Here is a 27,156-nt window from a genome sequence, read left to right on the forward strand (position 1 = left end):
CAGGGAAAATGAAATTTTAAAAGATTCCAGCATAACAGCTGTAAAGACTCCTTGCCTCATCTAGCACTGAATTTATGCTAGAAATTTACACAGGCCAGTTGCACTCAGAAACCTGTGATGTGCAAAGGGTGGTGGGAGGGAACAAGAGGTTCTATTAGCCTGAAAGGCAGCTCTGCACTCCTACTCAGGTCAGGCCCTCTGTTTTTTTCCTGTTTCTTTTTCTCCTGGCCGTGGGATGGCACCTTCTAATCCACAAAGCAGCTTCCAGCTATGCTTAAGAGAGGGTTTTGGTGTGGATAAGGGTACAATTCACATTCCTAAGAAGTGTCCTGATCAGAAAGCAGCTATGCTTAGTTAAAGATCTCCTACAACATATATTAGAATCAATTGTATATATGAGATAGGAGAGGTACAAAGAAGAGGGAAAAAGAAGGGTAAGCAGTGGAAGAAATAAAAGGAAAATCATAGTAAAGATACACACTTCCTTTGCTGTTGTGCCAAGTGTTACTCAGTCTGTGACTCACATCTCCACCACTGGCCTAACTCACACACTTGGCCCTAACTCTGACTTACACTGTACTTACAATCAGTGACACATGGAGGGAACAGAAGACACAGAAAAACAGCTACCAAAATTAAGAAGGAATAACACAGACTGCCCAGTAAGGAACATCCTTCTCCTCAGCTCACATGCAGAGGAAATTTTGGACACCACGGGAACTGCTTATGAAGAAAGCCAGAAGAACCAGCAACAGAGGCAAGAGTGAATATACATTCAGATGGGATAAAAACGAATGCCAGAAATAATCAACACTGAAATAAAGGATAGAAAAGTTCACTATGCTAGGGAAAGTAAGAATTTAGGAAGGGAAAGACAAGAGAAATTAGTAACACCAAAGACAGTGAATACAAGAACTGGAGAAGGAAGAGTCTGGAGACACTCATATACAAGCACGGCTATTAGCACTGCAGTGAACTAGTAAATAAGAAAGCTCTTTTGGCACATCACAGTCCATTATAGAAGATATTTTGTATTTGTACCATTCACACAAAATTAGTTGATTCCTGGCATCTGTCACTTGCAGAACTCACGTATGTCAGCACTTCAGATACTAGAATAGCTTGTAAGTGTTGAAACATGGACTATTTGCTGTTTTTCCACTGAGAATAGATTAGATTTCAAATTCCTCCACTTTGTTACCAAAAGCATTTCCATCAGCTGGAAACACTTTTCAATCCATCTTGCCAACATTTGACCTATGCTAGTTTCTTTTGGAAGGTGAAACCAGTCAGGATCGGGCATGGATAAGCAATTCTCCACTGAGAATATGTCAAATAGACACACAGCCTTCTACAAGCCAGAATGCACTCAGTGTGCATTTCTTAGGGACACTTGCTCAGAGTTGCTCATATGGAAGCAAATAACAAGAACCTATGTCACTCGGCAGTTTCTCTTGTAGATTAGCAGAGGGAACACACATGCTATTCATTTTCTGAAATAATATTGGAGAGTGCTGTTTATATGCTGCCTATAGACCATCTAATTTAAAGAATGTAGCATATTAAAGTAATTGAAAAAGGCATTTGTTTCTGCAGCACAAAACGCAGCGTCTGATTGCTAGACAAAATAATTGACATACTGTTAGACTATACACATTTGCCTGAATACTATCGTGTAATAAGCTATTGTATGATAAGAGAAGACTTCAGCTAATCTCAGCCCAGAAACCTTCAGTCTTACCCCTTCACTACTGCGAATGACTTCCCCCCTGAAGTGCCAGTCACCTGCAAGATGACTTTTGTACATGAAATGGATGCAAAGGCTTGATGTTACTGATGGCTGGAAGCTTGTGGCACCTGATACCACAGCAGTATTACCTTTACAATACTGCAGGTGGAAGTATACCTAAGTTTTTCCTTGTGTTCTTCCCACCACGCTTCCCCATCCTTCCCCACTCTTTTTTCTCTGAAAACAGGTGATTACAAGTCCAGCCCTGCTGCCTTTTCAATTTCCCAAATGATCTGTTGACTTCCTTGTGGTTTCCAGGAATGAAAGCTTCCCGCAGGCCGGCTGCACCCTGCAGAGAATACAGATGCCTTGTTGCAATGGGAGGAAGAAAATCAGTGTTGAAGTTATTATCCTGAGCAGTACAACCACTCGCCGTCCTCTGCGTAAAGTTGTTCAGTCCTGCCCTCTTTCACATACCCATTTCCTTTTCTCACTCAAACGGAGGATATTTGGGACAGCAAGTAGCCAGAAGTGCAGGTGTACTGTTGTGAAGTCCACTAAGATGCTGGATGCGATTCGGATGCACTGGGACCACAGGCTCCTACTGAATTTCACTCATAACAGGAGCCATAGATAAACCTTCACATGAAAGAAAAGCGTTACTAAATACTCAGCTTCCAGCACGATGCGCTAGCAAATGTCCCCTGGATGATGGATTGTGCCGTACACTCCTTCTGCATGCAGTCGCCCAGGGTGCACCAGTGGCTTGTTACCCCAGGCTGAAGCCTGCTGAATGAGGCAGCTTGTAGAGCAGTACCAGGGTTCTGCAAAACAGCAGCTTTTAGGCATTCAGTCCAGCTAATCCAGAGGTCAAAATACATGAGACTTAGTTTTGCATTAACGCTATAAATGATCAAAATAAATCATTAGCTATGATTCATCTATTTGTGCAGAAACAAGTAAATGTCAGTACTGACAGGAAAGGGAAAAGTTTATGATTAAGCTCCGGCTACATTCATTCCTCATAATCACTACTTGAAGAAAGCATTCAAATACATTTTTAAACGACCCAGCTCTTGATTTTCCTTCCACCCCACCAAGATAGTGTCATGAGGAATTCACACACAAGAAAAAGCTATGCAGGAACACATACCTTTACATCCAATATTGTTACATGAAATGGTTTTGCAATTAGGCTCATTTTAGAGCAGAAAAACACTTCAACAGAAAATGACAGGATAACTCAAATAAGCAGAGAAAGTAATTGTGCTTAAACAGATGCAGACATCAAGTCATGGATTGTCTACAATTCACTGGAAAGCTCACATGCAATTCTGCTGTCGAAACTGAGTGTTTCAATTACTGGCAGTCTTAACCTTTCTGCTGCATGAATTTTTGATCTCCACTCAAAGAGGAACAGGGAAACCACCCAGTTTTCCTGCATGTACAGAATAACTAAGCAATCCGTATCATGTTCCCACTGAGAAAACCCCCCAGTATGTCCTGTCCATCAGTAAAGATGGCTGGAGGAACGCCAAGTGAGGCGTTTGTGCCTGTTTGACTCGCATGGGTTCTGTTCATCTTTGTTTGCTCAGGTCACAAATAAGGACAATACAGTAAGCTGGGTAGGGAACAGCACACAGACCATCCTCCTGTCTCGTGAGAAAAGGCTCTCAAACGAGCAAAGAGCTCATGAACTGCTGCCATCCGAGTTAATAACAACAATAATACGATATTATACCTTTGGGAATTTTGAGCATGGAATTAAGTCGTTCATTTAAACTATCATGTAGCAGCTCCAGAACCAGTAGGAAAAAAGCTTTTATTTTTGTGATGTACCAATAAGTTTTACACAGAGACCCCGAGTGCCTCACTATGTCACGACTGCAGAATGACAGTCTTACTTAATTTACTCCCAAATAAGTACCACATTTAGAAGGAAAGAAACTGTAATTTTACCCTGGAAGTCCACTTCACACAAACAGGACAAACTGTTACCTTATCTGATTCGTATCCGTTCTCTAATGGTGCAGAGGCTTACTGTAAAAGAACTTAAAAGTCATTCTAAAAACAGCCAGCTGCTACTGCACATAAATATTGCCTTCTTTTCTCTGGATAAAACCCTTTGGAGGGAAATTGCTAGCTTGCTTAAGGCTTGTTTTTCTCACATCTCACATGGACATGCCTCAAACACTCCTATCAAATTTTAATCACCTATGTGGAAACATCTACAAGTTCAACAAAGTTCCGCTGCTTCTTTTCTGCTATTTTGGTGTTTTAATTGTGTTACTTCATGCAGCAGAACCAAGTTTGACATCAGTACAAAATCTCACAAAACATCAGTTTAACTGCAGTTTCCCCCTTAGGAAACGCATTCCCTTGAGGATAACTAATGCAAGCCATCTGAAAGCCCCATTTCAGCTTAAAACCTTCTCAAAGAATGCCGTTCTCATAAAGTCAGTGGCAGCATTATGATTTGTACGAGGCACAGAAGTGTGGGAGTTTTTGTTGGTGTTTTTTTTTCCTTTTTCCCCAATTGTGTTTAAAAAAAAGGCATTCAAAAATTAAATAATAATAATAAAATTAAATGAAAACTTGATCCAAATTCAATAGCATTGACTCTGGAACAAGATAGCATCACGCTGCAGACAGACAATTAACATTCTGCTGGAGATGGACGATCCTTATCATTTTCCTTCACTGCTTCAAAAACATTTTACTAAGGCAATGGCCAATGCTGTACTACAAAGACAAGTGTCCAGCGTGCAAACATCCAACAAAGGATTTCACAATAATATTCAGTGATTCAGCATATCAGAAGCTGACACTGACTTTACAAATATCAAAGCCTGTCGTGTTGCAACAAATTCCACCCAACTGATTTATTAGAACGCTATTGGTTGTTTTTATAGCAGCAGAAGGAAGTCACTTTATGCATCACTCTTTGAAGAGAACCTTGGAAATCTTAGCAATGTGTTCCAATTGTTAATTGAGTAATGACTGTTAATTCTGGAGTTAGGGGAGCAAAAATCTTGTATATGCAAGACATAATTGCTACAGTCACACAGTCAGACACTTAATCTCATAGGGGCACACATGGATGCAGACTGAAAGCAAACATGAGGAAGGCAGTAGGTGCAGGTAGTCATCTGCAAAGGATGTTTCCCACAACAGCATCTTAAGGAAGCTGCAGAGGAAGAGGCTGTGTATGGTTCTATCAGTAATCTGCCCATGCCTTGCCATGGCTCTTGCTTGCTCTTTCAACATGTCTATCAGGAACATGCCACTGCATCCCCCCCAGCAATGAGCAATCCCCCAGCAGCTGAAGGGTTGCTATACCAATGCATTATCTCAACCTTCACATTCCCACCTGCACATTTTCAGCCAGTTTACAAAGGGACGAGTCAGCTATTGATAACCTCTCTGCTTTCCCCCCCCAAAGCAATGAAGACACTTCTTGCCCGCTCGCCAGTGTCATGGCTTTAAGTAGCCTGCTGGGCCTTGGGCTGCCCTTCCCTCACCTGGGTGAATGTAACTCTTACTATATTAATGCTCTCAGAGAGAGAAAAGAGAGAATCAATATTTATTCCAGGATAAAAATGATTTTTTTTGCTAAAAGAACTCAACAATCAGGAGAAATCAGAAGCAAACATCTAGTTCAAAACAAAACCTCCCATGCCAGTAGATGCCATGTATTGACAATAACCCGTAAGCAGAGTAGCACGCACAGCAATAAGGTGGCATTACTCTGCAGTGGGTTTCTATCTTGCAGACATTACTTTATTCATTCTAGGTAGAATTTTTTAAAAGCTAAATATTGTGGTTTTCCTCAAATCGTAACATTAAGAAGTCACAATTAACTACCATTGTGATTTTTTTCCCAAATCATCAGCTTTACCTGATATGTCCTAATTTAAATACAGAAGCCATACATATTGGCAAGGGTATCACCAACCAATTCAAGACACAACAGATAGAAAATGTGGGGATTTTAGGGAAACAATTGTTTTTATTTTCATTCGTTGCAATTAATTCAATATCCAACCCACCGCCATAAATGTCACACCAAATCAACTTCACTGTATGGTCTATTTATTAACCATGCCAGGTCAAATAATTTAAAACTGAAGGTGGCCAGGTAATGAGACTTAACTAAGGAACTGCTTTACAGGGACAAGGGTACCTCCTTTCTGGGTTACCTCACATACCCAGTAAGAAATCCACAGAGGGTCAAATTCCTGTGTCACCCAGAAAGGATCGCCATCACTCCCCATCTGAGCTGCATTCATTTTACTTCTAATACAACTTCCAATTTTCACCCTGTCACTTTCACTTGTCATTTAGCGGCTTGATTCTGTTTCAAAAGATGTTATAAAGCCTGCTTGTCATCACCTGCTGCATTACATAGACCTCAGCAGTAACTATGTCACAGGCCAAACAGAAACAGCTCGTGGTAGCCACCCACTGATTCCTACATGCAGGAACATTTCTGGACATGCAGTTTATAGCAGGGCATAAAATGGCATAAGCTGGTACTTAATCAATCAGAAATGTTTGAGTTAACACCAACTCTCCTCTGCTTTCCTCACACTTTAGAGTAAGTTATAAACACTTGTGGCAGCACTGTTTCCTCAAAGGTATCTATCATTTCTATACCCTTCCATTGGTCTATAACCAAATACAATGTAACCCAATGTTACACAATGATGGTATTTTGGAGCTATTACCAATTGTTCCTTTTTCCTCAGAAAACAGCACCTGTAAGAGTGCTCAGTGAAGACCAACAGCAGTGATGATGCAGTAACTCGCACCTCAATGAGGATGAGACTGAACGTGCATCCTCTCAGTACAAAGGCATGCCCAGTCCGGAAGATATAATCTAATGTTCCAAGGTTGGACACGACAATAGTTATTAATATGGACTGAGAAGATGGTGAACACAAAGCTGTTTTGTTTGTTTTTTAACAGAGGATTTAGTGAGGTTAAGGGAAAACCCTCGAGCTGAAAGCAAGCAGAGATTAAGAGAAAACTTTAGAGCAGAGTAATCTATGCTTGCTCTGTTCCTGCTCTTCCCTTTGCACTCATTTATGGTCATTTGGGGACCTGTTAATTTTTTTCAGCATTCTGGAAACACAGCAATAGCCAGCTTCACGCATGGAGGGGATGGTGTAAGCTCCTAGAACATTTCCCAGTCCCCAAACTCATTTAATATAACATCCTCAAGTTGAGGACATAACAGATATTAAACTGATAAAAACATATGCTCCACTTGATCTTTGCCAAAAGGTCAAGAAGCAAACACAAGTTAGCAGACGTGATGGTTCCTGGGTCTGACTCAGAACACACCGAGACTGAATCACCGTATGCTTTTTAACACCGCTGCAGCAACAATTACTCAGCTTTATCATTCAGATTTATTTCAAGAAACTCAAGACAGACTACAGACCCCAAATAACACACTCCAAGGTTTTAATAAGCTTGTGAATTTGCACATGCAGTAATTGCAGGAGCCATTCGATGCATTGGTTTATACTGCTGTGGGTAACATCTGCAGCACAGCAACTTAGAGAAGCTACCAGTGCCATATCCAGCCTCCCACCACACTGCTGTCCTGGTTTGATTATTTCCTTTATTGTCAACTAAGAAAGAAGAAAAACAGCAACGTTCCCCAAACACTACAGCTACCTTCTTGCTCTGGAATCACCAAGGGGCTAGAAATTTCTCCCTATGGGTTAGAGAACAACAAGTCTCTACTCTCAGGCACACGTGGAAGCCTTACAGAAATCAGACATAAATACAAGAACTGCTTTTGGGGAGGGAAGAGACAAAGGCTATCACTAAATTCTGGAAAGTTAAGAGAATTTTAAAGAAACGGCATACTGAGAACAGAACTACATATTTCAGTGCATTTTCTTATTCAAAACTCACATCTCTATCTTGCCATGGTGTGATTTTTACTCATTTAAGCTCTATGGTAAACGAACACCAACACTAAGACAGCACTACTAATGCTGCTGCGTGCTCTTACTATACAAATGTGTTTCAAAAAATCATTCCTGAGCACAGAGGCTAAAAACGTCCTTTGAAGTTAATGAGTAATAACAAAAGATGTTTGAGCAACCTGCAACAAGACAGCAATTTCTTCAAAAATGATGCCAGTTTTCAAGAGCACTTTGTAAACAAGCGTGTCAAACCTTATATTTTGATAATGAGTTTCCATTCTCAAATAGGAATTATAATCACTAATTATTTATAAGAGCAGAACAGTAGGTCAAAAGCAAAAGGAAACGTATTGCCTCATCAGAAATACCTCGCTCGTACTCTTGATGTTGGTATTCCAGGCTGTACAAGAGAGCCAGCTAACTACAAGGTAATTGTTTCACTTTAGAGCACTTAGTGAGTCCGTATCAGCAAATCTACTGGATTTTAATGAGTTAAAATATTGTAATAGCACCGCTTTGTTCTTTAGGTTAATCACCTTTCCCTCAGGCTCCAAGCAACATTTAAACATATGCCTAATTTGCTACTGAAGTCAACAGAACTTTCAGTGAATGGTGGAAGTTAAACATGCTTAATGAGATTTACTGAATCAGAATGCGTAAAAACTGATGTGAGTGTATTCCAAACCCAAAGGCATCAGCCAAGTCCATCCCAACCCCCCCCTAAAGACACAGAGTCTTCAAAATGATATGGGAAAAAAAATGATGACACATCTACTCTACATCTATACTTCAGAAACATGTATAAAGCAAAACAAATAACAACAGAAACACCTGAATGTGCCCTAATACTAATGGAAACCCTTCACAGAACTCTGTTTGGCACCACTGCTTAAGCAAAGCTCTCTGACATGAGACAGCAGTTGATTTGTCTCATGTTTCCAAAAAGAACACATCACAGAACTTAACTACTTCTACCAGGGGGCACAAGAGGGGATGTAGACATGGGTTTTACATATACACACAAGCTACCTGGGAAAGAAGGAATGTAATCCAGTATTTATACCTTGCTTCATCGATCATTAAAACAAACTGCATAATCCTCTCCAACCTGCAGAGGGACACCCGCTTTACACCAGACGATGCTCCTTCTCAGATTAAAGGAAATAACCTGCATGACTCCAAAGGCTCTTTTCACTACCAAAGACCACCGTTTCTCCCTAGAGCACAGCAGTTTTGCTTCATAGATAATAACTCCTGCGCAATATAAAACTGTTTTGTAGTATTTCCTTATTCAACACGTGAAAATTTACTTGAATTACAACTAATTAATGATTTTCTTGACATTAAGTATTAAAAAAAAAGGACTCGAATCCAAGAGAAAATTCTTCAGATTTCTCACTTACTATAAACGTTCAACTCTGACTTTTCATTTTAATTCTTTCTCTCCTAGCTTACATGGAGGATCTGGTTCTGCCATCAGCCCTGAGAGATGCTTTTATTTTTTCCGATCACAGAAAAATCAGCAGTGTGTTGGAGCTGCTTTTACCTGTTTCTCTATCAATGCACTATCGCCAGTCCTTTCACTAAGATGCTGTCAAAACCAGACATCAGGTGAAGACAAAATAATGCAAATATTACATCTGAAGAAAGCAGTTGTTACTTCAATGTGGCAATCAACCATCAGCATGGAAGGAGTTAATCTTCCCCCTTCTCTTTAAAGATGAAAAAGAAGGAACAGCTGTCAGTCAGGTGATGAATACAAGCTGCTAGCCTTTCAAACAGCAGGTACAGCATTTGAGCTTTGAATTAATTAGCATTCAGAAAGCCTAAACACCACTTGATAACTCTGCAAGATAATTTTTGTCCCTTCCTGCAAATTAATACCGCTATTAGGATGAGCAAGGACACAATGCAGATTATAATTGTGCCCATTAAACAAAGTTTCACAAATAACGAACCAGAGGTTCCAGCCAAGAATGCGCCAAGTCAGTGAAGCACTGCTGCAAATAACCTACAGGAATTCATCTTCACTTTTTCACCGCGTCCATAGAAACACACATGAGATGAATCCCTGTGTAAACGCAATGAATGTTCTCTGCAGAGGAGTGCAGGCTTTTCAGAAGTTCAAGTTTCTAAATGTTTAAGTAGCGGCTTTGTCTCAAAAGCATTCAGGCTGCTTCCATGAGAGCCCCCATTCATACAGGCACGTACACTGAAACTACAAGTTAGCAATGCCCCTGAAATTACACTTCCAGCATCCTAAAAAACAAGGCCTCTGCTAAATGCTGCTTCAGCACCGCATCAAAGTCTAAACAACCCTGTCTGAAAAGCCTTCCTCCCGTGAATATAATTTGATTTAAAAGACGAGCATACTTTAAAAAGCACAAAAATGATTGATGTCAGAATTTAATGATGTTTAATAAGTGGCCATCTGTCAACAGTCAAGGGCTAAAAAAGAAGCACATTATTATTCCCCAAAAGATCAGAAATATTGATGCTAATTAAAAGCCACATTATCATTATCTCAAAGTGATGTCTAAACACTAATCAAACTTCAAGTCCAGCAAAGAGGGAGGGCAAGACCTGTGGATAGCAGCACTCCCCAAATGGCTCCTTTGGGCTGGTAATCTCTATGCTGGTGCTGTGATAGCACACACATCTGAACTTGGCAAGGGCTGGGTAACTCCTGGCTGGGTGGGCAAGAAATTAAACCCTGACCTGAAGCAAGGAAAGGTTATTTATTTTTAACCCACATCCTCAGAGGAAATCTTTGGTGCATTTTTACAAGATACTGCAAAAGAGAAATACGTTAAACATGACATTTGACTATTTATTCTTTGCAATTTGCCGTACACAATATTCCAAAGCAAAATAAAACCTGGCATCGTGGTGCCCAAACATATACAATCAATCGTGCCATACTAAATTGTGAAGCACTAGCTAGTTTTCTTTGAGAAATGGATTTGCGTCACACATGCACAAGGGACCTGTATGGAAAAGCAGGACTGAAAAACCCACATGCAAATAACAAAGTTATGAGCGTGGGTTCTGTGAAGTGCTGTTGACTATTTGGGCCATTGAGAATTCCCTCCCTAGGTGCAGGGCTGCTTCAGCTCATGCTACATAGGAAGAAGGTACACACAGGTTGGTGGTTCAGGCTGCTGTTAATGTTTGCCTGAAGCTCTGCCTTCAACATTAATAGTCATTTTATTACCTTCTAAAGTGTGGCATTTATTGACATTTTCATAATTCATCGTGATCAGAATCTCTTTTAAGCAAACAGACCTCTGCTAACCTCAAAATCCATGTTTCATGTTTGAACAGAAGCAGCCAGCAGCCCATAACATGCTTTTCATCTTAGTATGCAAAAAGCTGACAGAATCCAGGCTTTCATAGCTTGCAGAGAAGCAAAGTTGTAGGGCGTTGGCAAAGGTTTCCCTACCCCTGGGATACAAGAGATGTGTAAGCAAGATCTGACTGATCCCACCTCCCACGTTGTGGAAGCCATACGTACAGAGCCAGCTACAGTAATACTGGCTCTATAAGCCCAGCACATCTGCTTACCAACTTTATTGGGTTGGTCGAACAGTGCCGTGATGCCAGAAGAAAGGGGCACCTGAACAGAGCAGAATAATCGGTGCTCAAAGTAAGCAAAGCACAGGTAAACACAACGTAAAATCTATACAAGGACAGCTGGGAAGAAAATGAATAGGAGAATCATATTCAAAGTATGGAAAACTAGCAAACTGAAAGCATCACAAACAGCGCAGCTGAAAAGCAGAGCTGCCTGAGCAATGGAGGCCTGGGTTATGGGTGCCCATACGTAATTAAGACCAGTCTTTCTCTTTTTTTTTTCCCCTCTGTATTTGTAACAGCAAGCTTTTTCACCTGTTAAGTGCCACTATCAAATTACCGTCTCCACAGCGCAAAGCCACCTCTGGTCTTCTTCCTCAGGTCAAGGAACCCATTAATCACCGTCAAGCAGAGCATTTTTTTCTATTTTTACTTGTCATTTTCAAGCCATCGCTTCACACAGGTGTGACCTCTGATCCTGATTTTCTTTCCAATGCTCCCCTGCCGTACTCTCAGAGTTCCACGTTATCTCCCCCTTAAGAAATATGTAAAAACTTAAGAAAGATGTCCCTGGTTTTGATTACCCCATTCCCATCTTACTCCTTGATCCTCAGCATAAACACTTCAATCATTCTGGCATTTTCATTGACTCAAATTAAATGCAGAGTGAGTAATTATTTCACAGTCCCCTTGCCCTTTCCTACGCAGGCCTTCTGCCTTACACAATGACAAAGTATTCCCTCCCAGATCCTTAAATGGCTCAGATACTTCAGATATGCTGTAGGTATGAATCTGACGTGAGGGCACTGAAGTAAACCATGTGAAGCTTACCCAGGGCTAATTATTAGCAATTACAGCGCTTCTCTAACATTGAGCTCCAATGCTCATACACGATGCAAGCCATATAACCATACAATTGTTCCACTGATTAACAGGTTCCTTGGGGTGATTATGAGCACCAGGTACAGATCCCATGCACTTCGCAGCCTGCTCCATGTAAACCCTATAGAAGTGATGCCCAAAGGGAAATTCACAGCACTAAGTCAATTCGAGACAGCAGGTTTAGACAGACACAAAGAGAAATGGGGAAAAAAACAAAACACCATTAGTACCCAGCTTAAGTTATTTCCTTCCACGTTCTCTGCATTTGTTTTAAACTATCTCCAAATTCTTGATTCTCTGTGCTTCACAGATTTGCCTTCTGACTCTACGCAACTGTTGTACATTGTATAGCTGTCAGAGCAGAAGTGGAATGCATTAGAAGCTGTATAATTGTGAGCTGGGGCATATGGCACTGCCGAGAATGTAGGAGTTGGTGGGAAGAAGGGGGTTTTGTTGTGATTTTTTCAAGAGTCCGGATATGACTAAAGCTTTTTCCGGTGGGCAAAGAAAATACCCCTTGTTTCTCTGTTTCTTCACAATTTCAAAACTTGCTTCCCTCCCTCCCCCCCCCACCTTTTTTTTTTCCTTTTTCTTTTTCTAATTTACATGAATAATTATAACAAAACTTCATTCCAGTTCTTCTCTCCCAAGAACATACATTCTTAAACGGCACACTGAGGTTTAAACAACACTGAGGCTTTTGCAAAAAAGGAACAGAAAGGAGCTCGCTGCTGTGAAACACGTCAGACTTCATAGCTCACATGCATTGAAATGACCAGCACAGTTCGCTCTTCTCAAAGGTATTGCTTCAAGCTGATTGCTGACTCAAGACAAGAACACAGCTCTGGTCACAGCGAGTTTCTGAGTATTTTCTCTGCAGCTGCAGGGTATAGAGGCTTTTCTGTTTGTTTTGCTTTTTTTTCTCCTTCTTCATATTCTGAAGTACAGTTTGGCAGCACCAGGCTGAATTCACTGCCAGTTTCCTAAGGCACTGAATCTAATAGCACAAAGCCCCGACTATCTCCTTGCCCAATAAATAATCAAAATTTTGCACCACAATCTTCCTTAAAATATGACTTTTTGTTTCCCTCTCTCGGTTGCGGCTAATCCTTTCTGTCAGCTGCATTTCATCCGTAACAAGGCTGCCTGTGACACGTTGGGTTCCAGTGCAACTCTTAACAAATCCCCCACGCACAGCGCGGTTCACAGAGTGCACAGACAGCAAAAAGGACCGCGGAGACAGAGCCTCTCTTCTCTAATGGGATCAGAAAGGCTGCGCTTTCACAGGGAGGATGCTCACCAAAGGAAGGGATGGGAGAAATGGGAGGCACGCTGTCAGGGAGGTCCAGGCCGACGTACTGCATTCTGGGTGCATAAGCAGAACACAGCATTCACATTATCTGTATTCTTCAACATTCTGTCGGGTTGAATTATTGGTCACGTGTTTATAGCTGTCACGCTGTAAAGCTGACCCCGGCAATGTCTGCTTCATACTCAGCAATTTTAGACAGCTTTTTCCAAATCTTTAGAGGCTCATGTCATTTAACTCACTCTCCAGAACCTGTCCTTCCTTTTGTCATCTTCTTTTCCTGTCATCTACTTCAATATTTCACTTGTTCACTTTGTGCAGCGTGTCGAAAGACAGGCCATCAGGCAACAAAAATGGGACAAGTATTCATTGAGTGTGAAGCATCAGAGGCTTCCTTTGGTTTCACCAAGGAAATAAAGGGAATAAATAGTGACACAGCTGTTTGCTCTCCCAATTACTTGTTTTTAAAACACACTAAGAGTGTCCTGCCTCACCTGTCCTATACATAAGGCGCAGTTCTGGAAGGGAAGAAGGGAACAGAGCATGGTGTGCTCCCCTTTTCCTAAAGCATCCTCACTAAGCTCTCTTGCAACCCGCTATTCCACTATGCAGCCGTTTTCTTCTGCTTTCCCAGGGAAAGCTTCCTTTTCATTGCATTTTCATTCATTTCTGCAAAGTCAAGAGGCTCCATTCAGTCAGTGACCCAAAGTGCTGTGCAGGCTGCTCTTGGTGGGAGCCAAACTGCTGACAACTGAGAGATTACAATGGCCACGAAATCAAACGTGACAGTACCCAGCTTCATCTTCTGAGATGTCTGCGACAAAGGGCACGCATGGCTGCCTCTGTGCCTCATTCTTCAGTGGAGAGAACAGGATCATGTAGTGGAGGGGACTTGGAAAAAGCATGCAGTACATATTCTGTTCTTGGATCACTTGGTGCAGCAGGACACACGTAGGCACCGTGGCAATGGTAGCTCATACCACACCATTTAAAATCTTTTCAGATGTAGCAACACGTACCAACCCAACAGATTTACATTATGGTGTTCATAGTTACATAATATTAAGGTCAGCTGAGGCACCACAGGTTTACTCCAAATTTTACCTAGGGCTTCCTGCTGCAATGCTGGTATTGCACCTCCATGGGATGCCTACAGTTAAGAAAATACTGTTGCTGGCGCTTAAAAAGGATCACACACAAGTTTATTAACTGTTTTTATACACAAAAATCCTACATGAGCAGGAGGCACTCATTAACAACGTACATTAATAGGCACAGATTTTTCCTCGTGGGCTCTAATAAACTCTCAAATAATTGCACGACAAATACTTTTGTGAAATCAGAAATCACCATATTTTGTTCACTCCCCTTTTATGATGAAGCACTTGGGCCTATTCTTCTTTTGTGCATACATCAGTGCTTTTTCAAAGTCCGCAATGGGAAGCGTGCATTTGTTTTGTGCTTCCTTTCTTATGCCCACAGCAATACGCATTTAGATTTATTGTATAATTGCTAACTAAACTCAGATGGGTAGAGAGTTTGCTGAGGAACACCCAGATTCCTGAATGAATGTTACTTGTTTGGCTGAAAGGAATTAGGCCACAGGCGTTCTACACACCTTGTAATTAGGTGAGATCCTGAAGACTTAAAGAAAAAAGAAAGAAAGGGGGGAAAAAAAGGGCACCTGAACAGTCTTTTCCCAGACCTGGTGGTCAATCAGCCCACTGCCAGCCAACAACCCAGCAAAGAAAAGTAAAGTAGTGCACTGATATTACTTACTACTTGTCCAATATTATCAAAGTGCTATTTTTTCTCTTGTCTGAACAACAAAGCAAGCTTGAGTTATTGTTTCAGGAACACACCTATCTCTCAAGCAGTAACCCTGCATCACCAAATTATGTGAATCTATGTGCTTTTATGCTCGTATGTGCCAGTAACTTTGGCTGAATTTAGGCACCTATTTGAATTTGTCCTTTAAAAATAAAAAATAATAATAATAAGCATGAAAGCAAACACACCTCCTTAGAGACACCTTACAAGTAAACCACATCTCCTGAAGGAAGACATTAGTGTAAAGAAAAACACAAAAATAGCACAAATTCCATGCAGTGATCAAAGGCATCAGCTTTACAAGGCCCCCGGTGATCTAAAGAAGTCCTCCAGGACTACACCATATGTAAATAAATTAACGTTTTGTTTAAATGTCAATCAAAGATCTTTCAATTCCAATCCAGGTCAGCTGTGTTGGCAGCTGTTGAAGTGGTGACAGTCCTTACGCACGGGCTAAGGAGTGGGCGGAAATGCCTTTCAACCTTCAAAATGCCTCCTGAAAATCATAAATTTTCCTCCTTTTAAAATGTATACAAAGTGCTACATTACAACAACTGGAATAACATCCCCAGTTCTTTCTACCACCTTTTCCCATTTCATAACATTGGAGATTAAAAATCCCAAACCATTTACTCTAGACAGCAATTAGCGCAACTTCCTTACGTTACTCTATATTGCTCATCATCACCTCCGTGTTATACTTCAGATATGGCTTTGCAGGTTAGTGGCATAATGCAACTTGTTCAAGAAAAGCAAGGAAGGAAAAATGCTGGAATAAAACCTCCACCACCCAGATTACAGTGAGCTCACAAAGCCTTCCATAGGATTACCCTCTTCATCCCATGAAGCCTGCAGAAGGGGCAGCATCTCGCCTCTCCAGCAGCACCATGTGAGCCTGGAAGCCTGATAAAACCGCATGACTTCCATGGCACCGCATTGCTTCTCAGTGTGAAACTTGGACATCCTTTGCTGAAAAAGGCCTAAACAAATAGGGCTGAAGCGTGCTATGAAGGCCCACTTGGGTAAAGGTGGCAAAATTGAGGGAAGAAATACACAAAAGCATTATCTCCCTTTGCCATGTAAAAATACACAGTCGAGTAGCAGGTGATAAACAACAAAATAACAAAATCCAGTCTTCTTCACTGCAACTGAACAAATTCTGCACATAATCCCCTTCCCAGCACACTAGACCTGCGTTTTAAACTGTGTCGCACATGATGGTTCTTCTAATGCTTTTAATTAAAACAGTACCAGAAGTATAAATGAAAAAGGGATTACTTTTTTCAAATACACTAAAACCTCAAGCTCTCGTTCTTTTGCATTCTGGTAAAAGGAAATGAACAACGAAGCCGCATTTTGGGATTTAAGATAATCGTAAGATTTTAAGTTGAAGGGCAGGAAAGGGGCTTCATTTTTAAATTTGCTTTTAGCAGATACAAGCCTTATGTTCCTTTATCATTATAACAACTGTCATGTAAAATGTTATCCATTTAAACCCTCCCAACATTTGTTCACAAGCTGCATCTTCCCTCTGCCCCAACATAAATGACAAATACAGGCTCCCGCTGACTGAAAGGAAGCCAGTAAGTAATTGGCTTTATTGTCATTATTGGCTGCCTTGTAACACACTCTAGATTTTGCTCTGCATGCAAAACTCTCAGCATCATCCCAGTTTTCACAGCATGCTGCCATGTGATCACTTGAAGAAAAGAAGGAAAAAAAAAAATAAAAGAAAGTACTTGCTCTTTGCAAACACTCCCACTCCCATCTGACAAAGACACTTTCTCTTCCACACTCTAAAGCTAGGGCATGGGGGCACAGCAAATCGAAGATCAGCTGCCTATAAGATCCATGCCCGTGCTATGTTGGTGGGTTCCCCCTTTAAGGCTGTTTGGCACCTTCCAGTATGGTGTGGGTTTCAGTGCATTGCTCCCAATTTCAATGGCAGCTCTAACAACTGCAAGATGCCCAGGCCTCTGTTCAATCTAAAATCGGGAACAGGGACAAAGGCAGGTGCTGTCTGCTTGACACAAGGATGGTAGCAATGGTGACATGCTTAGAGACAATAACAGGCTTCTCCCTCCTCCCACAGAGCACCTACAAGACCAGCAACAAAACCAAGCAGGAAGCTCCTTACTGGCACAAGGCAGAGAGCTGTGTCACCTTCTGCAAACAAAATCTCTGGGGCTCCACGATCATATCAGATATATCCTATCAGACACATCCTATCAGAAAACTGAATTATAATGTTCATATACAAAGCGCAGAAATGCACAAATGAGCTTAACTATGACCTTCATCTGATGCTTAGATTCTGTATGTCATTTCTGTATGTCATGAGGGCTGGGAAACAAGACTAAAGTTCTTTTGCTGGGATTATTATTTTTATGTATACTGGCTGCTGGAGTTATTATTTTTAATATAACCTGGAAAGCTGAACTGAAATCCCACAGCGGAGCAGCACACTGATGCCAACAAGCACAGCAACAATTCCAGATCTATTTATGAAAAACCTGGTACCCAAGCAGCTGAAAGACAAGGGTAGCAAAACTGTTCTCTGTGACAATGGGATGATATGTCTGTGTTCTGATACTGTGTTTCATAAAGTGTTTGCTAACAGCAGAGAAAAATCCCATACTCAGTTCCAGGTTCTTGATTTGGGAGCTGCATGTACTGCAGACCCTTTTGGTCCAGCTCCATTTTTCTTGCAGCACACAGCTCTAAAACTTTAATGCCTCTGATGAGTGTGAGAGAACACTGGTTTACAGTGCCACATACCTTTGAAAACCTTAAGCAGATGTTTTACAAGAAAAAAAAAAAAACCAAAAAGCTAGCCCCTTAGGAACTTTCAAATCCTCGCTCAAAGCACTGGAGCTCTGCTTCATGATAAGAAAAAAAGAAACTTTACGGAGGTTTTTCACACAGACAAACAGCATAACTCTGTACTCGGTCTCATAAATGGTCTGTTTTCAAGTGAACTTTTGTGGGGGGAAAAAAAAGAAGTGCACGAGGGCACACAATGGGCATTAGGTATGTCTCAACCCAAACTGGTGAAATATGGTGACACTACAAGCAATTGACAATAATTCAAAATGAAGTTACAAATAGTGCTACCTCCCCCGCCCTCACTTATTTATGTAAAAAGTTCACTTGGAGACCCACATTAATACTGTTCCCCACCAGGAACTGTGAGACAGAAAAGTCCCTGTTCTGAAATGAATTTGAGAACATTAACCTTAAAATCACACTCCATTAACACAGCAGGTCAACTCCAACGAGAGCTTGAGTATAACTGTGCCTTAGAAAGAACTACGTCCCACTACAGAAACAAACCTGGTCTATCAAATAGATGGGCATAAATTTGGGATCTAACCATGGTACGATGTAAGACAGATTCTACACTGATCACTCTGCCAAGTCATGGCATCCTGGAAAAGGAAGCCTGCAAAGTCCAAGCACGCTATCCATGCACCTCTGTGAGAACAAATACCCTATGCAGGACTGAAGGCTACGGACAGTATTTCTAATGGCCTTTTTAATTGGCACAAGGATGATGAATCGATGCCTTCACAGAACTCCAGGAGCTCTCATTACCAAACAGCATGTTGTCCCAGCTCACTGTGTGGGTGACCGTCATTACTAAATAGTCACAGGATCATGAGACGTAGATAAGATAAATTTTATACAAGTTTAGGAACCCTAGAAATTGAAGCCTACTACTGAGCCAGCAAGAAAATTCTGTTCCTTTCTTAATATATTATTCCAGCAGTGCCCATATGCTCAAAAAGCACGGAAAAGGCCAGTGAAAAATATTCCAAAGAAGTGAGGTATGTGCTAAGGACTAAATGCTACGTGAGGGTGCGTGAGGGTGCAGGCCTGGGCTGAGCAGAAGGGGAGGCCCAACATGGCGGACAAGGCACCAGTGTGGCTGTTCCATCTGCTGAGGGGCTGGGTGCACTTCCTTCAATACACACTCGGCTGCTTTTATTGCTCAGTACCAGAATGGGTGATGAAAAGCATGTTAATTGACCATAAATTAAACTGCAGGAAAATTCCCTTTCTCAAAGCTGTTCCTAGACCTTGATGACACCACCACAATTTTGATGTCTACCATTTTGCTGCATTGCCAAATAATTACCTTTCTGGGGACAGTACCCAGCTTGTTCACACACATGTAACGAGGCTAATGGCCTTTGGTTATAGTCACCAGTTTAATTGGCAAAACCACATCCAAGCCCACAATTACATCAATTACATTTAGCCATTGCACGCTGTAAATAATCTTGGATAACATTAACACCGTCTTAAATTCTATGAATGATGCAGGATTTTGTTGCACACTGACAAAGGACTCATATTCTCATTAGAATTGTGAAAAATCTTCTTATACAAATATCCTGTCAGCCTAAACCACTAAAAATAATGAAGGTAATGGTGTAACACCGGCACACTTCTCACTCACCCTGATGATCTGCTCTAGCATGGCTGACTCTGTTTACATCACATCACCCTTCTGTAAATGCTGGCCACAGCTTAACACAGATAGCCATCCACAAGCTGGTGACCAGAGCATCGCCCTGACCCTGCATGCTGCCTCTGTAGCTTTGCTCTGCAACAAGCCCTCCACAGACCAATACAGAAATACAGGCTACCTGCAAGCCAGTGCAGGAGAGGGGACTGGGTGTTGCTCCCTTCCTGAAGTATCTCTTGCCCAACCTACTGGCTTTTCATTAGCTTCCTTTCTTCCAATTCAGAGAAATGGAGGCATTGCTTCCCCTGAAAAGGATCTCAGCCTAACTGGAGGAAGGCTGGGGCTTAGGTGTGACGACCAGCACAAGGACACCTTGCCCAAGTGCATCTCACCAAAAATATATATATGCAGTAATGTATTTTTCCATCTCATTTAGCAAGCTATGTAAATGCAATACCAGTGAAAAACAAGCCAACCAGTCAGGTTGCTGCCAGGAAAGCAGGCTTTTTAGCCACAACAGTAATGCTCGAGTAAACTGGCTTTGTGTTCCTGAGGGTTTTATGAACCAGTTTTCAATGCATTTGGATCACTAAGAATTAGTTTAAGTTGAACTTTTCTGGGAAAAACACTAGCGTGTATCAATTTTATTTTAATATTATTTTAAATGCAAACAGAAAGCTTAAAATTGCATCATGCGCCATCAGTACCTGCATTAGCTTCCAGCTCCAAAGTAGATTTAAGTTTCACTACTGAGCTGAAGATATCATTCAGAAACAGATGCTGAAGTGTCATGAACAGCACCTATCTTCCCGAATAAATGAACTTCTGCACATTATTAACAAAAATTTAGACAGGTTAAATAATTGATGCACGGTTCAGCATTTTTAGACAGGGTAAATAGCCACGTCTACAAATCACAAATCATGAGAAATTGCCATCTTTCTGGAAATGAGTATTAATCTCCTTGGAACACATCCCTGCACTCATGACGCACTACAGGCTTGCCCACAAGAGGCTCATGCATTGAAGAAAAAGGGGGAAAAAAAGAACTGACACACATGGCACGTTCATAATAACTGAGCTGGTGAATCACAAATCCTGTTTGTTTGTTTTTTTCCTGAGAGTACTGCTTTTACAAAAGAAAAAAAAGAAAAAAAGAGAAAAAACAATAACAACCACCAGTGTGTCTATTTACAAGTGTTCTGGTTTTTTAAAGGATTCCTAATCTTGATGGCTACTCAGTTTAGCCATGTTTTAGAAAAAGTAATAGCACGCTAACTTGTTAAATGAACCTTTGCTTCAAATTTGATTTAATAAGGAGTTTGTAAAAAATACTATGATACAAATGAACTCAATATGTTCTCTTCCCTGGCCTCCAGTAGACAGAAAATTCTATTTTCAAAATCCATTGACTTGAGTCAAATTGTCTTGCCTCTAGAATTTTTATGGTTTCAGACATTCCTGACATATGATTTTTGCTACCCTCTTATTAACTCTCTGGAATCATTAGCAGTGTTTCAGTGTACAGGCGGAGAACGCTAAATTAAAGCGTAGATTTCAGTTTTTAGGCCCCAGGGCAGAAAAGGGTGAGCACGTAACAGAGAAAATATGTTTTACTTCCAACTCAGATTGCCTGTGCTCTCATTACATTACCTCAGCGCCTTTTCAGCTTCTGTGTGAAGCAAAGGTATATTAAGCTCTGAAGGGAGCTCATTCTTCTGTCCTATAAGCTAAAGAAAGACATTTCTGGAGTGATGAGAACTGCTCGAGCTGGATGGAGAAGATACTTGAAAATGCCTCCTGGGGTTCCCGCTGTACAAGCCCAAGCATAATAGCAGTGAATTGGGGGTGTGGCACACCAGAAATTTATAACTGCTGGTGGACAAAGCTTTGTTATTGCCTTCAGAAACACCAAGATGAAAGGGAAAAACAACTCTGCACTGAGAGAGGAAAAAATAAAAAAGGGTGAATGTGCACAATGGGTTTTTTTATATATTAACCAGACAGGCTTCTATTGCTGTGGGACTTCTCATTGACGGAGCTAAGAGGATAATACTGTGGTGTGTCAGCAGAGCAAAGAAAGGACTTAGCTGCAGTGAGGAGGCTGGTCGGTTCCTGCACACCTTGACAAATGGCTAATTGCAACTGTGGGCTGTTTTGAAACGATGAGCATTCACGTGTCAGCTAAAGAAAAGCACAGTGAAACCTGAGAGAAAAGGAGAAAGGGATAACACCAGCTCAGAGGAGGAGGAAGGGAAGGGGTAGGAAAGGGAAAGGGGAAGAGGAAGGGAAAACAATAGTAACAAAGAACAATCTTCTTCCAACCTCAACTCTCTTTCCCTTTTACAAGCATGTTAACTCTAGAATGAAAGATGAAAGAATCAATTATCTGAAGCCAGGCTACAGAGGATAAAGCTTTGAACACACTAAAAATCAGGGATAAGACTGCATGGAAAGCAAAAGAGAGCTGCACCAGTACACAAAAAACCCATAACTAAGTATAAGAAAAATGCCTGTTACATATGTTAGAAGCAGGAGCTCAAGTCCTTAATATTATTCATTAATAATTAACGTTAGTAAAATGCCCCTTCTGAAAAGGCACTCAAAAAAATAAATAGCAAATGCCACTACTTGACAATATTCTAGTCTTTGTGTCGTATTCCTTCAATCGAATGAAAGTTCTTGGTAGCATTTCTTCAGGTCTCAAGGAAACATTCACAGGCAGCTTAGTGCTGCCTTAATTGTGAAGGCCATCCTCTAGGAAGGTCTATGCTACCATCACCGCATGGGAACTTGAATTATCTTTTTGTAGGGCAGGCACTCATCTCCACAACACCTTCATCAGTTCATTTCCAGTCCGCAGACAATTACTGCTAATTCTGAAACAGCTGAAAATGCACAGTATAATTCCTATTGGGACCAGTATGCTACGAGTGGTGGCTGTGAAAGCAGGGTGCCCAAAATGTTTCAAATTAGTTTCAAAAAATGACTCAATACACTCTGCTTTTCAAAATAGTGGCTTTTCATGCAGCGTTTTACAGTCTAACTCCTCTGAAGAAATAAATTCAATTAAAGAGGAAAAAAGGTACAATTTTCTATAATAGGAAAAAGCAAATCAATACTTCATAAAATATAGTATGCTCTAAGATAATTAATTTTCCACAATATGCTCAACTCTCAACAGTGAAAACAGTGTAAGACCAAATTAATGACTAAATATTCTACATACCAAGAGCAAGGAAATATTCTTTTACTCCAGTTAAATAGATTAAATGGGAAATGGTTTCTACGCCTGTCAAACTGCAGCCAGTTGGAACACCTTGGATTCGGAAGCCTATGGATGGTTCCGTAACTGTCTTTTCTTAAGGGTTTTGTTAGAGGTTTCATATTGTATGAAAAACCTTTGTGAAGAGAAAGGCAACCTTTAAAGGTCCCATTCATTTGGACTGCGCCTCATTTCCATTATTCCCAAAGCTCACTTAGCTTTTAGCCGTCTCACTCTTTGCAAGGTCATATTCTTCTGTCACTTCACTCATTACATCCCGAGCTTCAAGATCAGCAAACACAGCCTTAAATGCACTTCATCTTCACACTAAAAAAAAATCCTTTAGAAAAGGCGATTTTGACATTGGATGCCTGCAGTTTGACTCCCTCCTGCTTCGCAGTGAAATCAAGAATAATACTTCACTTTATAATGCTCACCTCGAGATTGCGTCAGTAATAAAACAGTCCAAGCAGGGATCAGTTTGAACAGCAAATGGCTTTAACATTTCCAGTGAGCAAAGGAATGAACCGTACTGCACTCCACATTGTCAGAACAAAGAGCAGACCAAAAGACAGAGATTAAAAACATAGATATATACTTCACGGTGGAATGTCTTGAAAAAGCGCACGTGTAAAGCTAAACTAGCTGCTAAATACCATAAGGCACCATGGCTTTGTTAGCTACATCTTTAATTCGAGAGTAAGCACAAGATAATTACACCAGTGTATTTATTCCCAAATCCCTACTATCGTGCACGGATATTCATGGGAAGTTCAAAAATACACAGAGCGAAGGAACGAGCAGAACAAATAAAATCAAGTCATGAGTGCAATTTTATCCTGAAGGCTGACAAGTTAAAGATAGCTCCTCCTATCTTTAGATCTCCACGTGCCTTCAGTGCTCAGTTAGAACCTACAGAGGGAGGTGATAGTTTGCTGGTGAGAAAGCGTGAAGGCTGATTCCCAAGCTCTTGGCAAAGCAGTTCCTTTCATTTGCACGCTTGACTGTTAATGTGAGCCATCGGGACAAAAGAAAAGCAAAACTTTCACGTCTGCAATTACATTCCCAACAGACACTTCTCACAGCACAGGTACATCCCTCAAAGAAGAAGGCTCAGAAGTGAGCTTTCAGAGGCAACGAACTGTTACTAAGCTGAAATGGGGCTGCAGGCATCATAGGCTGTATAAGACAAGCGGTGTTGGGATCAGGCCTAAGAAGATGACAAAAACCCGCTGGTGATGCCTCTAATGAAGTCACTCCCCGAGCTCCAGGGCTCTGCTGCTGCCAGCTCAATACTCCATCCTTGCTGAATATACATCTCTGTGTTTATACCTTCCAGCTTCCAGGTGCATTTTAAGCTTACATGAGGAGAAAACTGCAATATTATGTTTCTTCATGCAGCAGCAGCGCTGAGAAAACAAAACCAACAACCCATTTTTCTGAGAAACAGAGTTCAAAATAACACAGAACGATGCACTGAAAATGAAGAATCTATATCCCAATTTGGGTACCTGCAAACTTGAGCTATCACAAGCACTGCTAATACTGTCAGCCGCTCTGACTCGAACGTATTCATAAAAGGCATGGAAATATTTCAAATTACAGCACAGTGATGTAATATAGATGTATTTTCTCTATTCCATATATCTCTGTTTTGTAGTTACAGTGAATGTTTTGCTGTATTTTATTCTTAAGCCTGGATATATACCAGTATGAGAGAAAGTCCTCCTTTAAAGAACACAGTACTGGAAAATGTAATAAAAAAAAACTTCAGTAAGTCCACAAGGATTTCAGTTCAGGGCTTTCTTATTATACTATTAAATGATTTAATGCTCACTCTGCGTATGAAGCGATGTTATTTATTGCGTACCTCCTTCCAGAAGAGCACTCGAATATTTGTGGAGAAGTACAAATACACCATAAATTTCCCTGTAACTAACATTAAAAATGAAAACAACTGCTTTGTATTAAAAAATTACACACTGCCAAACAATGAATTTGGATGAAAAACATCAGAATTGCTTATACTGCACCTGGACTGGTATAACTCTACGACATTCTGTCCCAGGGTTACTGTCAACCAGCTTATGTCAACGAGAATTGAAAAGCTTCATTAGTTTTTCCACTAATCTCACATTCCTGATCCCACAGTCATACACAGACAGCAGAAGTTTCCGCATCCTGCAAACAGCAGGAGGTCAGGCTCCCATCCCACAGGTTTGGGACAGGTGACTGGAAAATCTAGTATTTATCTAGTGTTTTCTTGCTGCCGTAGTGGCCTAAACCAGCCTCCTACAAAGGACTGAGGCTGGACTAGTGCAGCTGTGGCTTAGAAAAGCCATCAGCCAGCCACCAGCAATGCCTTCAGTGGCAGCGAGATGAAAACCCCAAACAGAGGACATGCATAACAGAGCAAGAACAGCTCTTTCTTGTTGCTTATTTAGTCTGGTTTCACAAGCCCTGACTTTCTTCTCAGGTTAGGTGGTGAATGCTCAGATGGCTCAGTGACACCTGCAGGGTAATGGTGTTTCTGGCTGTATAAAAGAAACAAAGACGACATTCTGAGCAACAAAACTTTTTTCCAGGGAATTTAGTGGGATTTCTTCACAGACACTTTGGGAGTTTGCTATCCAGACTAAACACAAGCTTCAGCATTAGAACCATCACTTGAATTATCAGGGCACTGCTGAATCACACAAGCTGCATTTCCAAGGTAAAACTCACCTTGCTACAACTCATATGCTGTATAATCCCAGAAGCAGAAATAAGAGAAGCAGTGGAAAAAGCTGAGAATAATGCACACACACAAAAAAAGAGAGACTTTGATTGACAGAGAAAGTAACAGGAATTTCTTATATGGCAGACCTATGCATCACAGTATCAAAATGAAAATGTCACTTACCGCCTTGCAAGGGTGAGGAGCACCTTCACTCAGGATTGGCCCTATGTGAAGTAATTCTTACTAATGCATGACACTGCAAAACAGGGTGGGCATAACACCCACCACAGAGGGGGATCCCAGCTAGTGGGGATGTGGTGGATGGCATCTGGCATCTACCCATCCATCCAAAAGCCAGGGAGGACACGGGGTGTTACCTGGAGTGCTCCCATCATGCCAGAAAGCCTTCCAAGGAGGTTAGGAAGAGACAGAGACACAGTGCAAAGAATTGGACTTTGGAGCTGATCCAGGGCCCGGTCTCATTCCCACTGAATCAGTTTGAGTTGACTCAACTTGGAAGTGCAAAGCAGCTGGCAAGGAGACAGTTCCAGCAAAAGGAGCCTAAACACAGACTCCAGCATACAAATGAAAACCAGGGTCTGCAGAAAACAGTTCTCAAGCAAGAGGATTAAGAAAAGCTGTAGCCCTTACCCAACCTTTGCGGTCAGAGACCAATAAACAGTATAACAATACAAGGGGAGCTGTGAATGTTGTCTTATTGTTGGGAAATGTGTGACTATTGTTCCTAAAGGAGCCTGGCTTATCCTGCTTAGCCAAAGGAATTATTTTACCAGTCTAAACAGCACCCATTCATAGAGCTAACTTCTGATTTTTTAAGAGGGTCAGGTACTTAACTAGGAGAGGTTATCTCTGGGGAGGGCAATTATAGCCCAGGATCACTTCAGCAGTCTCCTACCTGGCAGAGGTGACCGTCAGCATACCAAGCTGGGATCAAACCCATGCAGAAGTCGTATTCAAAAGCAGATGGAAAATTCACTGATAAGAACTGGGCCCTTGACGTTATTACACTTATAAAATGAAGATTTTTGGACAGTTTTCACTCCGGTTGCTACCTGTTCTTCTGATTTTCAGGAAGGCAAATTATAAACGGAGTTCCTGAAGAACACTCAGAATGCAATAATTCACTCAGAGGAATCTCTTTAAGAATCAAAAAAGTCATGAAACCTAACCTGAGGATTTGATTGGGCTGTAATTATCCTCTTGAAACTCAATTTTGCTGGCATCCCACCTCAAAAATGAGCGAAGCACAACATGATTCTGTGATTGAAACCTGTCTGCCGTCAATCCACATAACTGCCTTATACTTCACATGGACCTGCTCATCTTGTCAAGCAAAGAAAAATCTCATAATCAGTTTTAACACCCCGGAGCCCTTCCAATTCTCAAAGTAATATTCCAAACAGCTCAACTACAGC

The 27,156-nt window shown here is 41.2% G+C and overlaps 1 protein-coding gene and 1 non-coding gene across 3 annotated transcripts in view; both read right to left on the reverse strand.

Annotated features, from left to right (window-relative positions):
* MACROD2 (mono-ADP ribosylhydrolase 2) overlaps window positions 1–27,156 on the reverse strand; it is an 809,651-nt gene that overhangs the window by 434,621 nt on the left and 347,874 nt on the right. The gene's annotated exons all lie outside the window — the stretch shown is intronic.
* Window positions 6,839–7,028, reverse strand: LOC140250845 (U2 spliceosomal RNA). The gene has a single exon (XR_011903301.1). It is a non-coding gene; the product is annotated as a U2 spliceosomal RNA (small nuclear RNA).

This window comes from Excalfactoria chinensis, chromosome 3 (genome assembly GCF_039878825.1).
Source record: "Excalfactoria chinensis isolate bCotChi1 chromosome 3, bCotChi1.hap2, whole genome shotgun sequence".
In the NCBI taxonomy this organism is placed as follows: Eukaryota; Metazoa; Chordata; class Aves; order Galliformes; family Phasianidae; genus Excalfactoria; species Excalfactoria chinensis.